The 14,335-nt window shown below is 41.7% G+C and overlaps 1 protein-coding gene across 6 annotated transcripts in view; it reads right to left on the reverse strand.

Annotated features, from left to right (window-relative positions):
* Positions 1-7,330, reverse strand: part of Gpbp1 (GC-rich promoter binding protein 1) — a 75,044-nt gene extending 67,714 nt beyond the window's left edge. For 5 of the 6 annotated variants that reach the window (XM_074077475.1, XM_074077469.1, XM_074077472.1 and 2 more), the window contains exons 1-2: positions 6,900-7,103; positions 4,789-5,729 (exon numbers count right to left, since the gene is read on the reverse strand). The gene's annotated coding sequence lies outside the window, so the exon portion shown is untranslated. Of the gene's footprint in view, positions 1-4,788; positions 5,730-6,899; positions 7,104-7,191 lie in introns of those variants that run through there. The other variant, XM_074077474.1, reaches the window with a different exon arrangement.
* Positions 7,331-14,335: the final 7,005 nt, after the last annotated feature.

Here is a 14,335-nt window from a genome sequence, read left to right on the forward strand (position 1 = left end):
GAAAATTTTATGTCCACATCTCTTACAGCAAATAACATTTAAGAAGGCCTAAGCTTCCTGAATCCATACAAATGCAGAATAATTTCTCTCCAAACTATATTATAGGCCAATCTCCCAATTATGAGATGAATATTTTGGCTATTTAATATGTGGTTTTTAAGCATGTCCACAAATCCTTTAACGAAAAGTAGAACTTATTCCCCTTGTCTTGATTTCCAGCTAAATTTACAGACTTGCTTCTAACAAACAGAATTTGACAAAAAAAGTCTTCTGAAACTAGGCCATAAGAGGCACTGCGCCTTTCTCTCTTCTCAGGTCACCTGCTCTCTATAAAAGATTCAACTGTCACGCTCTGGTCCCAAACTTTGAAATGATTGTAGCCCTAGACAACATCTTGACTGAAATTTTATGAAAAGACCTGAAGGGAGGAACACCAACAAACCTATTCCTGATTGCCAGTCCACAAAAACCATGTGACACAATAAATACTCTTTACTTTTTGGCAATGCTAGAGATGAAAGCCAGGGCCTTGTGGATGCTAGACAAATATTCCTACCACTGAGTTATTTACATCTCTAGCCCTTACCAGTAATTCTCAGCATTTTGTTTTTCACAAGGGTCCAGTTGACAGTAATGGATCTACTCCTCAAAAAGCACCACAAAATGTTCAATTTGAAAGACTTCTCAGAAATCACTGTCTCCCATTCCCATCCATGTACTCAAAAGAATTCATGTTAAGAACTTCTGGAGGGGGGTGAGCATGTTCAAGGTACCCTGTAGGCATGTATGGCATAATCACAATGAAATGCCCTCATATTATTAATGCATACTAATTCAAAAATAAAATTTTTAAAAAGAACATCTGACACATAAAACAGCAGCTAAATAAAAAAATAAATAAAAGTACAGGGCATACATCCCTTTCAAACATGCACTTTCTAAATATGCCAAACATATCACCCCACGGTTGATAAAATAACAAATATCAAGAGCTATTATTTTAAGTAGGTTTCTCTAGCCATCAGGGAGACTTTGAGAAAGGACAGAATAGGATGAAGACATTGAGTAAGCTACTTCCTTAGTCAGAACCAAGTTAGGAAAGTAAAAAAAAGCTGGAAATGAGGGGGCAAAGCTACACATACAATTTTAGCATCAAAGAGACAGAATGGAAGAAATAGCTTGAGAACCTATGATAAATACTGGCTTGACTTGTAAAATGCATTAAGCAGAGTTTTTAAATATTGAGAGTATAACAAAACTTAACACCTATATTACATTTCACAACAAAAAAAACTATTATTTCCATCAATTTAATGAAAAAAAACTAAGGCCAACAGAAATTAGTTAAATATACAATATTATACATACCTTATATCCCAAACCAAGTCTCTTTTCATTACTTTCTTTCTCTATAACCCAGTAGTTACCCTTTCATGGAACAGACAAGAGGTTGGGTCAAAAGCAGATAAACTGACATGGATTCAGAATTCCCTCTTTACTTGAGTATTTTACTTTCAGACTAGAAGTTCCCATCCTTACCTTTCTACTTTTACAATCTTTTTTTCCCCACTCTTTCTTTTTCTATGCCTGTTCTTTCCCTATTATTCCTCCCTTCATCAATTTTAATTTATTGGAAGCTTTAAGCACAAAATCTCTATGATAATTTCAGGTCAAAAACAAAGAAAAAAAAAAAAGCACAACTAATAAGCATTTAAGCTCCGTACCTGTGGAAAAAGGTTATGGGTAAGATTCAAATATAATCCAAAACCACATTTGAATGTTTGGCTTACCGAAGTTATCACCCAAAAAACTATTGAGAAATAGCAAACTAAGTTTCCCTGTTAGCTTCTCTAAGATGCATTTGTAGTGTGCACTCAACATTAACCAAGAGGAATAGTATAAGAAAAACAAAAATATGAGAATGTTCAAATAGAGTGAATTAGTAAAGTAATATCCAAAAGGCAGTGTAAATATGGCATTGTGATTAAGAATATAGACTGGGCTGGGGTTGGCAGTGCAGAGTACAGGCAGACCTCTAGAGTCAGACTGCCTGGAGATCTGGTCAAGATTTCAATTCTAACCAAGTAACTTTCTCCGAGTCTCAACCTCCCTAAAATCTTAGTTTTCCCACCCATACTGTATATACTGTATCTTCCACACCTCTAATCTTAGCTACTCAAGAGGCTGAGATCAGGAAGATTGAGATTCAAAGCTAGCCAGGGCAATTAACACTCAAGATGCTACCTCAAAAATACCCAAAACAAAAAAGGGCTGGCAGAGGGCTCAAGTGATGGAGGGTGGTGGAGAGCTTGACTAGCAAGCAAGAGGCCCTGAGTTCAAACTCTGGTACCACAAAAAAAAAAAAAAAAAAAGGTAAGATATACCATGTAAAGTACACAGCAAAACACAACACACCAGGATCATCTATAAACGTTAGCCATAATAATTATTCTTAGACGTATACTTTAGACAAGGGGGAAAAACATCAGAGTAAGGGAGACAGGAGAAAAAGAGGAAGGGGAAGAAGCAGCCCTGCAATTGCTCTAATTATTAACTAGAGATACTAAAAATTTCAATCTCCAGAAAAATACTGAAAACATCAAAAACATTCAGGTAACTGTGGGGATGACTCTAATGTACACTGTAAAAATATATAGAAAAGTGACAATGAAACTCCCCCACAAGACTAATATATACTAATAAAAACGTTTCCAAAAATTCAGGTAAATAAATCTGTCCTTTAATAATTGCCATGAATAATTGCTGTAAGCAAAATTCACAAATGTAGACTACTCAAGGATTATAGTGTTAAAAATTCTGGTCTTTGGAATAATTTATCCTGATACTGCAGCTTGGGAAAACAATACCAATAATCGAAATTTAAAGGAAAATCACAAATAATGTTATGTGGTTCCTTTCTATGAATAAAGATATGATTCCAGTCCAACTTCTTAGTCACATTAAATATTCTTAGACGAGTACCTTGAAAAGTCAATAAATCAAAAAATTGGAATGCATAAAATACAAGCTTTCCCAAGTGAAGGGAAGTAGAATGTTCTCACCAATTTTTATATAAATTAAAACGGAAACTAAATTAGAAGTACTACACACAAAGCATAATGCATGTCTGTACTCCCAGCACTCAAGAGGCACAAAAAATGAGGAGTTTGAGGCAAGCCTTCGCAATGTGGTGAGTCCCAGACCAACCTGGACACATAAGGAGACAGCTCAAAAAAAAGGAACACACTACACACAGATCTAACACAGAAAACACATATAACCTGGTCTGTTATGACAGGGAGTTGTCACACTCTCTAATCTCAATTTTAGAGAATAAAAATCCTACACATGAATATCTGAATATCTACATTCTTTTAGACTCTGCTATCTACCTCTTTGGCACTAAGGGATCTAACAATGCAACAAGTGAGCAAAAAAGTTCTGTTTGGGAATAAATAAGCAACTAGTTAGTAAGTCATCTCGGGAAAGTGTTGAAAACTTTTCAACCTCTTTTACCTCAGAATAATAGATAAAATAAAGCCTAAATTTAGCTACCTTGCTCTCTTCAGTAATATTGTTTGAAATGTTAGTGAATTTCTTTAAAAACAACATTCCTGAAAGCCAACAATTCACTGGAAAGTTAAATGTAGTAATTAATGGTACCTAGAAACATCCAACCCTGAAATACAAATATCATTAAAAGATTAGTTCCCACATTTGTCAAAAGGAGTTCTACAGCAATTAAGATTCACTTTTTTTTTTAAACCAAGCACCAGTGACTCAGGCCTGTAATCCTACCTACTCAGGAGGCTGAGATAAGGAGGATCGTGGTTCAAAGCCAGCCTGGGCAAATAGTTACGTAAGAATCTATCTCGAAAAACCCTTCATAAAAACAGGGCTGGTGGAGTGGCTCAAGGTGAAAGCCTTGAGTTCAAGTCCCAGTACTGAAAAAAAAAAATCACTTTTTCAAAAAACACATTGCTTATAAACTAAAGGCAGCATAACATTCCTGACAGGGAAAAAGAAAATACTTTTCTTTGGCAGTACTGACATTTGCACTCAGGGCCTCCAAGTACTCTTGCACTTGAGCCATGCCTACAGCCACTATAATCCTTAATAAAGGTTTTTTGATTCAGCTTGCTCAGTTCCTGTTTCTTTCCTGGTAATGTTTTCTTTGAAACTAAAAACTTAATTTGAAATACAAAACCACTTCAACAAACTGTTTTGAAAGCTTAATTTCTATAATGCATTATAATGTTAGAAACGGTTTAGTCTTAAACCAAGGTATTTCATGAAATACAATTAAAAACCAAGTCCTCCATTACAATTTGTTTTAAACTACATGACTCTAAACTGGAACACTAAACTGCACGTGTAATGCAGTCTACACTCACATTTAGAAAGCAAACTGGCAATCAACTCAATTTAAAGTGTAAAACCGCTTACCAGACCTATGAAATAGTTCAACATTTTTTTCCCAACTTCCTACATTCTATGAATTCATAAAGTATAACATGAATACTGACCAGACGGATTTAGAAACAAAAAACAAAATTTAACTTAGGACTGTTATGCATTTGAAATATTATTAAACATTAAAATCATTTTTTCTGCATTTCAGTTTACTCAGACAGTGGTTAATGGTTGTTTTCACACTGCCCAGGAAACTGAAGCCAAGCAACATTACTGCATAAAACTGAAAGGCTTCCAAGAATAACACAGGATAAAGTTGATTCTCATTACAGTTTACAAATGAACACTTGATTTGCTCACCATAATAGTACTTACAAATTCCAACAGGACTGCACAGGAAGGTGTTGGTTTTTTCTCTATAATCTTTATGTTTTCCAGTTTGTTTTCTTATTTTGTATCCTCTGAAATAATACCCAAGTTCTTTGAAGATACTTAACCTATGACTATTTGACATAGAGTTTATTCAAGTCAGCTACCCATACTTCTGTTTTAAAGTTTTCATATGGCTATATCCAGAATTAGCCAAGTTCCTTGGATTTAAGAGCAAAGTCTTCTTTATTATTCCATGTACTTGTCACTGTTGTACTTTATCCAATCCAGATGAAATATCCAATTTATGAGCCAAGGAGCAGAAAAAAGAAAATTTCACATCTGAAGAGTATTTCTAAACATCAGCATATACAAATAGCTATCTCAATACAACCATGCTGGTGGGAAACTGTAACATCTTAAATTTCCATGTAAATAAAAGATAAAAAGAAAAAAACTCTATATTCTTTCAATGTCTTCATTTAGAAAAGCTGTTCCATTGTGACATGAAGAGTTAAGGTCAAAAATTCCTAAAATTTTAATAAAGGTAAAAATAAACTGCCATAAAACTTCAGCAATTTTTACACAGCAATTTGAAACTGCTGAAGCTACTCAGTACACAAATCAAACATATCTTACAGTTTTGGCTGAAGAACACCAACAAAAGGGAGGGGGAAGCAAAAATACCACCAGCTGAAATACTTTAGCCAGTTATATAATCCGTTTGAACCAAAATACTGAAGAAATAGTTGGGTCTTTTTTTAAGTAGCTTGTTGAATTTGTTCACTACTATCAATTCACTTCAGAGATGGTTCGTGCCAATTTTAACAAACTTCTAGGGCAAAATTATCCAAAAACATTGTAATTCCAAAATGGCCACTTGAAATATCCGGGGCCTTTTACACAAAACCTAGAAGATGATCTTCATATCTGAATAATTCAATCACCTGTAGAAGTTATTAAAAAAAAGAAAAAGAAAAAGAAAACAACTTAAATTACACAGTTGTGATTTTGTGCTAAAAATCAACCCCCACCTTGAAGGTCAACCTCTGGGGAGAAATGCACTTGTGCATAATAAGGTTACAATCTGAAGCAGGGCTGCGCCCCAGCAAGCATTCAGTGAGTCAGTCGGCTCAATGGAAAGAACTTGGGAGAAGAGGGGCAGACAACTGGGTGACGGTGCCTCGGAGGGAGAACCGGGCCGAATGGAAATGGGAACAGGGTGCCCATACAATACTGGGGGATTAGATGAGTAAAACTTATACTTTAAGTGACTATTAAAACTATGAGGCCGGCACACAACCTTACAAAAGCTCTTGGCTGGTTCTACTCCGTGCACCGAAGGAAAACCAACCGGACAGGTGCGAGTCCAGGAGGAACTGCTCAGTGTAACTTAGAGCGAGGTGGAGAGAGTTCCCTTCAAACTAGCAGGTCGGAAAGGAGGACCAGAAGAGGGGCACAAGCCGCCCCCGAGGGCAGCAGTGGGATGAAGACGGGGGTTCCCATTTCCTTGAGTGAAGAAACAGGTTCCTCCAAAACTGCGTGTGTGGGAGGTGCGGGGCCCTTCTCATAGCCCACGGAAAGAATGGTCTTTCCCCCAAAAAGGAACATGTCTGTCTCCTCAGGGCCCCGGGACTCGGAGGGACGAAGGGGGACTCGCCTCGGCCCACGGCAAGTGTCCCGGACCGGAAAGGCGGGGAGCGAGGGCAGCCGCGGACGCAGCGAAGGCCACGCTCCGCCCGACTCCCGGCCCGGGAGAGGGTCGCGGTGCAGCGGGAGGCGGGCGCGTGCCGGAGGCCTGGGCCAGCAGAGCGAGCCCCGAGGGCGCCGGACCCGCTCCCGGCCGCCGCCAAACACCCCCCGCAGCCGCCGGGGCGAAGCCGCCGCCACCACCCCCTCCCGCCGCCGCCGCCGCCGCACCGGGCTGAGTCAATGCCCAGGGAGGCCTCCCCACGCCGCCCAGCCCTCGGCCTCCGTGCTCCCCGCCGCCCTCCGGCCGCGGACAGCCTCGCACCTCGCGCCGCCAACGCCGCTCCCGACCCTCAAGCCCCAACGCCGACACGGGCACCCCCCTTCCCTCCCCGGACTCCGGCGTGAAGCACAGGGGACGGCGTTACCTTCTGCCCCACCAGAGGTGCCCCTGGCCTGGGGGTGCTGCTACGCTCGATCCCGGGAGGAGGTTTTCGGTACTTTGAATAATCCCCTTTTGCCGCTTTTCCCTCCCCCACAACCAGCCTCAGTCCCAAAATGGCGCCGACCCGATCCGCAATGTTCTGGGCCAAGTCTCGCGAGAGCGTAGAAGATGGTGAGGCGGGGAAGAAACTAGAGGGGTTGAGGAGAAGCGGAGGGAAGGTGGAGCGAGGAGAAAGAGGAGGGAGAAAGGGTGTGGAAGAAGCGAAGCGAACGAACCTCCTGGGCGGGGCAGCAGGAGGAGCGCCTCCACCAGAGAACCTTCGAGCCTAAGCAACCGCTCAAGCCCCGTCAAAGAAGCTCCGCCCTCTACGTCGGAGGCGGGGGGATGGAGGGGAAAGGGCGCGGTTACGTCTAGGGGCGGGGCTTGGAGGAGGCCCCGGAAGCAGGGACGCACGGGGGGCGGGGCTCCATGCGGTGACGTCAGGAGCAGCTGGAGTCGGGGATTACCCCCTGCTGCTGACGTGGGGACGGTGAACAATCGGGAACGTTCGGTGGAAGGGGGAATTCCCCGCCGCTCCCTGAGGAGCCCCTCCTCCAGACCCTCCCCCTCCGGGGGGACCGCCCCAAGCCCGGGAGGGCGCGAGGGAGCGCTGCACGGACGCGGGCGGCACGTGCCGCCGCGCCTTCCTCCGCGCGAAGTCCGGAACCGCCTCGGCGCGCGCCACTCGCCCGCCGCCCCTGCTGCTAGTCCTGGTGACTCGGGGAGCGCACACGTCGCCTGTACACAGTGCTGCGCGGGCGGCACGCGGGCCGCGCTGGAGCCAGAGCGATCGCGTGCGTGCAGCAGGAAATCTCCTGTCGTATGCAAATGCAGAGCTTGTCGGACATTAATAACCTACACCGGGCAGGTGGTGGAGACGAGACATGTTGGGAACCGGGCCCAGATTCTCCCCGGGTGAAAAGGCTACGAGATATAATCATGCTAATTATCGCTCCTACATCCACCAGACCTGCAGCAAGAAAATTCTTCCAGCAGAAGTCTAGGGCTGCACGCAGCCAAACGATTTTTTTGGCTAAAAATGAATGTTACGGTATTCCGTTTCTCTAATTGTGATAACTAAATTCTCACTTTGAAACCTGTGACGCTACCCCTCCTGCAGGAAAAATAACCCCGTGTGTGTAGAGGGAAGTGGGGGAGATGTCTTAACGAGGGAAAATCCGGGAAATAAAAGTAACTGACTCTTCGCCCTCCCGCAAGCGCTGCATGCACAGAAACTTTATGGTCTTTTTATGTGCATTATGGGGTTTGTAGTTTAATGGAGTGCTGCTAAAAGTTCCCTAAAGGACTGCTGAAATGTAAACTCACCAAAATTTATACCTCAGCCTTTACTTTAATCTTCATGGGGAGATGAGCAGTTTGGGAAATTAATAAATGCCCCACTGGGTACAGAGGACAGGAATTAACACTATCTGGATGCTATGCATTTTAATCCTTGTGTCAACGTCTGAGGTGGGTGTTGTTTTCCTCATTTTGTAGATGAGGAAACTAGTTCCGATTAAGTAACTTGTAATGTTTTGCCTGTTTGGTGGGACTGGGGTTTGAACTCAGGGCTTCACACTTGCAAAGCACACTCTACTGCTTGAACCAGACCGCCAACCCATTGTGCTCTGATTATTTAGCAGATGGGGCCTGGAGAAACTATTTGTCCTGCCAGCCCACTGATTTCATTTTCCCAAGTAGCTAGGATTACTGCGCACGCCACCAGAGCTGGCAAAGTAGCTTTTAATGTTGCATGGTATGGAAGTTGGCCACTCACCTTGGCTGCACCAGGTGTAAACTAAAGGTTGTTTTAGGTCTTAATCCACATTCTTTTCCTCCTAGGGTCCTAGGAATGGAATCCTGGAAGTAATTTATATACTGGAAGAGAACTTGCTCATGCTCCTATTTTTAAGCATGCTGTCAAACCAAGAAACAAAAAAGGAAAGAAACTGAAAATTTGAACACAACAAATTGTGCCTGTCATATGACCAAAAACACAATAATGTTGAAAAACTAATAGTGAAATAATTGTAACATATACAAGAAATGAGTTAATATTTCGTTACATGTGCTTGATTACTGTGTTTATATCTAATTTTATGTATACAATATATGCATATATTAAGAGCTCTTACAAATAATTAGGGAAAAGATAACACTAACGCTCAGAAAGCCAAAGAACATGAACGAGCTAATCTAAGGAGGGGGAGAGAGTCAGTGTCTGATGAAACATTCTATCTCACTAGAAATCAGGAAAAAATGAAAATAAAACAGTAACATACAACTTTTTACCTAACAGTTTGGCAAAGATTTTTAAAAGATTAAAAACCTAAATGAGGGTACACCAATCAAGAATGAAAACTACAAGCATTTTGGAAAATATTTTGGCTTTCATAACTGTTGGAAATGTAGGCAGGAGTGATCTGGCCAAGAGATTCTTTATTGCCAGGTGGGAGAGGGAGAGAGAGAGAGAGAGAAGGGGGGGAGAGAGGGGGGGAGGAGGGGAGAGGAGGGGGGGAGAGAGAGAGAGAGAGAGAGAGGTTTAAATACCCCTCAGTGAGACTCAGCATGATCTGATTGGTTAGGATCTTATGGTTCATGCTGATTGAAGGTTGGGGCAGGAGAATTCAAGCTAGACTTGAGGCAGGATGGTGATCCTGGAAAACAGAAGCTTAAGGATACAGTAAGAACCGAAACCTATCGGCACCATTATTGCCAACATTCCTCCCTTTTTGTTTGTTAAGGAAAGGGGTGTGGGCGCCATTATTGCCAACAATAACAATGAAAACCAGTAGGCAGGGTGTGTGGTGCAAGCCTGTAAACCCAGCATTCTGGAGGCTGAGACTGAAAAATAGTGACTCCAAGGCCAGGCTTGACTACTGAGTGAGTTCCAGATCTGGGCTACAAAAAAAAAAAAAAAAATCCCTGATTTTTTGACACAAGGTTCTCACTTTGTAGCCCAGTCTGGCCTTGAACAACTTCCTGCCTCAGCCTCCCACTCTGATATTATAGACATTGAACACTCTACACCCAGCTTCAAAAAAGAGTTTTAAAAATACACTTGGCTGGGGGTGTAGCTCAGTGGTAAGAACCCATGCTTAACTTTTGGAAGATGACACATTTGATGTCCGTCACCACAAAAGAAAAAAGAATATCCTTTAGTTAGCTGTTTGATATCTTGGGATTTATTTAATGAAAAAAATAGAAGTGTCCCAAGAATTTATAAAGATACTCATTGATAACTTGCTACAACCTCAGAAAAAAGTTAAAAAATCCTCACAGTTTATAAGAAGATTGAATTAATAATATTACATCCATAGAATAGAATATGAAGCCTGTAGCTGGGGGTATGGCTCAATGGTAGAGTGCTTGCTTAGCAAGCATAAACCCCAGGTTCCATCTCCAGTATGGAAAAAAAAAATGAACCCGTTAAAGATAGTGTTTAGAGCCAGGTATGTGGTACACATCTGTAATCCCAGCTCTTGAAGACTATAGCTCAATGATCTCAAGCTTTGGACTACCTTTAGGCTTCATAGAGAACAAGTCTCAAGGGGAGGGGAGAAGGGACAGTTTACAAAACTGTTTATGATACTCCATTTTGTCAAATGAAAAGGTTTATGTTAAGGGACAAGTTCTGATAGAATAAATACGAAATAATACTAATACTTACTCCTAGACCTGGGCATGGTGACAGGCACCTGTAATCCCAACTATTCAGGAGGTTGAGGTGGAAGGTTTGTGATTTTGAGGAAAGCCTGAGCAATCCTGTCTCAAAAGAAACAAACAAACCAAAAACAAAAAGAGGCCAAGCACCATCTGTAATCCTAACTACTTGGGAGGCTGAGACAGGGAGAATTGTGGTTAGAAGGCAGCTTGAGCAAATAGTTCTCAAAACCCCCATCTCCAAAGTAACCAAACAAAATGGACTGGAGATGTGGCTCAAGTGGTAGAGCACCTGCTTTGCAAGCATGAAGCCCTGAGTTTACACCCCAGTCCCACCCAAAAAAGCCTTATTTCTAAGTATCAAATTAATAGAGGATTTTTTTTTTTTATTGACAGGGTCTTGCAGTACAGCCAGGCTAGCCTCAAAGTCATAATCCTCCTTCTGATGTAGCCTCCCAAATCCTGGGATTACAGGTGTCCACCACAATACCCAGCAGATAATCTTTTTTCATTCTTTATACTCGAAAAGAACATATGTCACTTTTCTAATTATAGAAAAACAACTACTTGAATACAAGGATTTGTTGCCAGCCTGTGCCAGATTTTCCAGTACTTCATTGTATTCATTTAATGAAATCTACACAAGGGACTCATCATATAATAGATTATTTAAACCTATAAATGAACATAATATTGTATAGTTTGAGCGAAGGGAACTAACATTTCCTTAGCCAAGCTCTCCTCAAGAAATTTTAAATGATTAGTTCAATTTTTTCTCTTAATAACTTTATAGATATTAGCCACAAAGTTAAATAACGTGATCCAAAATTATATTTGCCCAAGTATACACTGATATGTAAACAAAGATGTTTATTTCCAATTTACTTGTAATAGTGAAAACCACAACATGTCCACCAACTGAGAACTAGTTAAAAATTAGGGTACAGCTGCAGGATGCAAGTGGCTTATGCCCATAATTCTAGCTACTTGGGAGGCAGAGATCAGGAGGATCGTGGCTCTAAGCCAGCCCAAGCAAATAATTTGGGAGATGCTGACTCAAAATTCCCATCACAGAAAAGTGTTGGTGGAGTGACTCAAGTGGTAGAGCACCTGCCTAGCAAGTGTGAGGCCCTGAGTTCAAACTCTAGTACCACCAAAAAAAAAAAATTAAGGTACCCATATAATATAATACTATATAGCTGTTTGTGTTTTGTTTTCGTTTGATTGGTTTTTTGTTTTGTTTTGTTTTACGATACTGGGGCTTGAACTCAGGGCCTTTACCTTAAGCCACTCCACCAGTCCTATTTTTGTTTTTCAAGACAGAGTCTTGCAGAACTATTTGCCCAGGCTGGCTTCGAACCTCAATCCTCCTGATCTCTGCCTCCTGAGTAGCTAGGATTACAGGCTTGAGCCAGCAGCATCCAGCCTTTGTTTGGTTTTTGATGGGGTTTGAACTCAGGATGTCACTCTTGCAAAGCAGGTGCTTTACTGTTGCTATACAGCTGTTGGAAAAAATAATAAGGCGGGGCAGATGAAGTGTATTCCCATGCTACTCAGGGACAGAGATCAGGAGGATCTGGGTTCAAGACTCACCTGAGCACAAACTTAGTGAGAACCCCTCTAAACAAATAAATTGGGTGTGGTGGTACATAGCTAAATCCCAGATACTCAAGACATATAGGAAGGAGAATCATGGTCTAAGGCTGGCCCCAGGCAAGAAGCACAAGACCATCTCCAAACAATAGCTAAAGCAAAAGGGACTGGGCTGTGGTTCAAGTGCCTAAATGTGTTAGGCCTTGGGTATGATCCCCAAGCACAGCAATAAGTAAATAAACAGTAAACCAATACATACTGATATTAAAAGATATTCAATATGCCTTAACAGATCAAATGGCTGAGGATGTAGCTCAGTGGTAGAGCACATGCCAAGCATATGTAAGACTCTGGGTTCCCCAGCACCACAAAAAAAATAAAGACTAATATTCATCAAGTCAGGACTCTTTGCTTTATATACTTCTATGCTGTTTGAATATACTATTTATTACTTAATTGACCAAAAGTGTGCAACAAGTGAGAAGCAAAATGAAATATTTATGCAGGAGACCTTAAATCCTTCCAAACTAAATCTGGCATTTCTCTTCTCTATTCCTGTTGTAAAGTCTGTGTTTACCTCTGTAATTACCCACTCATTTATGCCTCTACATGGCAGAATGGAAAGATGACCAGGGCCTTCTCTGTCTTTCCTCCTACCCTTATCACACTACATCATTACTGCCTATTTCTACCTGTTTCTACCACTGGACTCAAAGATTCTTAAAAAGCAGTCACTGTCTTATTCATATTTATACATAGCAACCAGTAGTTTCAGCCACGGTGTATATTCTCTAAAAATCTTTGCTAAATACATGACATTCCCTGGTGCTGGTGGCTCCCACTACATGGGAGCCTGCAATCTGGAAAATCTTGGTTCCAGGCCAACCCAAGGGAGAGGAGGGGGGAGGCAACTTTTGTGACCCCATCTCAATAGAAAAAAGCTGGGGATTGTGGCATGTGCCTGTCATCCCAGCAACAGTAGAAGGATCTCAGTGTAGGGTACCCTGGACAAAAAGAGGGACCCTAACTCCAAAATAACCAGAGCAAAAGGGCTGGTGGGAGGGCTTAAGCACTACAGTGCCTTCTTAGCAAGTGGACGCCCTAACTTCAAATCTTAGTACTGAAAAAAAAAAGAAAAAAAAATGGATTGTGTCCCTACCTTTAGACTTTGTTTTAACCAGTCATTATCTGTAGGTCTCAGAATTTCTCTTGTTCTTGAACATTCTGTTCAAGTATTGTTCACTTTAACTAGATTTCCTTTCTCTTTCCCACTCTATTTTGTAAATACTTCTCATTCCTAAAGGCCCTGTTCAAGTAATGCTCTACCAGAACCTCTGGACTCTCACATGTACTTACCCTCACTTTACACTGTTTTATCTGTCTGTTCTCCTATCCCCCTTTCTACATGGTAAGACTGGTCAGGGACACAGTTCTGTTCATCTTCAGCCCTAAAGCAATGCTCAATCCATAGTAGGCCTCAATAAATTAAAGTCTTTGCTTTGAGACAGGGTCTGACCATGTAGCCAGGCTGGGCTCGAACTCACTATACTCCTTCCTGTGCCTCTCAAGTGCTAGGATTACAGACATACATAGTACCCTCAATAATATTTATCATATTTTATGTTATATGGAGATGACTGGCTGCATGATGCAAGCATCTAGAACCCACTTGGCTCCTATTCCCATGCCCCAGCATGCCTGTCCAGTCTCTGAAGTCACTGCCAGGTTCAGAGGTCTCCCCCTGATCTATTTCCATTATCAGGGTTATGGCTTTCCATAAGCAATCCAAATTGAGGCTCAAATATGTTCAAAAATCAGAAACTCATAGGGACTTTCTCTTTGGTGTAATCAAAAATATTTCCACACTCCTCTTCCTTCCTGGTAAGTTTCACAGTTGTGTGCTGCTGATTATTGGTCTCAACGGGCCTCATAGTGGGAGAACTCATGCCCATTTGGTTCACTGATGTATCCCTGGTACCTGGCACAACATTGGTCCAGAATAGGCATTCCATAAAGACTACCTAGAGGATGTAGTGAATGGGAGGTGAAAATGAAATTTTTGAAGAGAAATGTTTCAAGAACCACCTGGCCCTACAATAAATAAAAAGGTGTTTGTGCTGGGGA

Source organism: Castor canadensis, chromosome 6 (assembly GCF_047511655.1).
Source record: "Castor canadensis chromosome 6, mCasCan1.hap1v2, whole genome shotgun sequence".
NCBI lineage: Eukaryota > Metazoa > Chordata > Mammalia > Rodentia > Castoridae > Castor > Castor canadensis.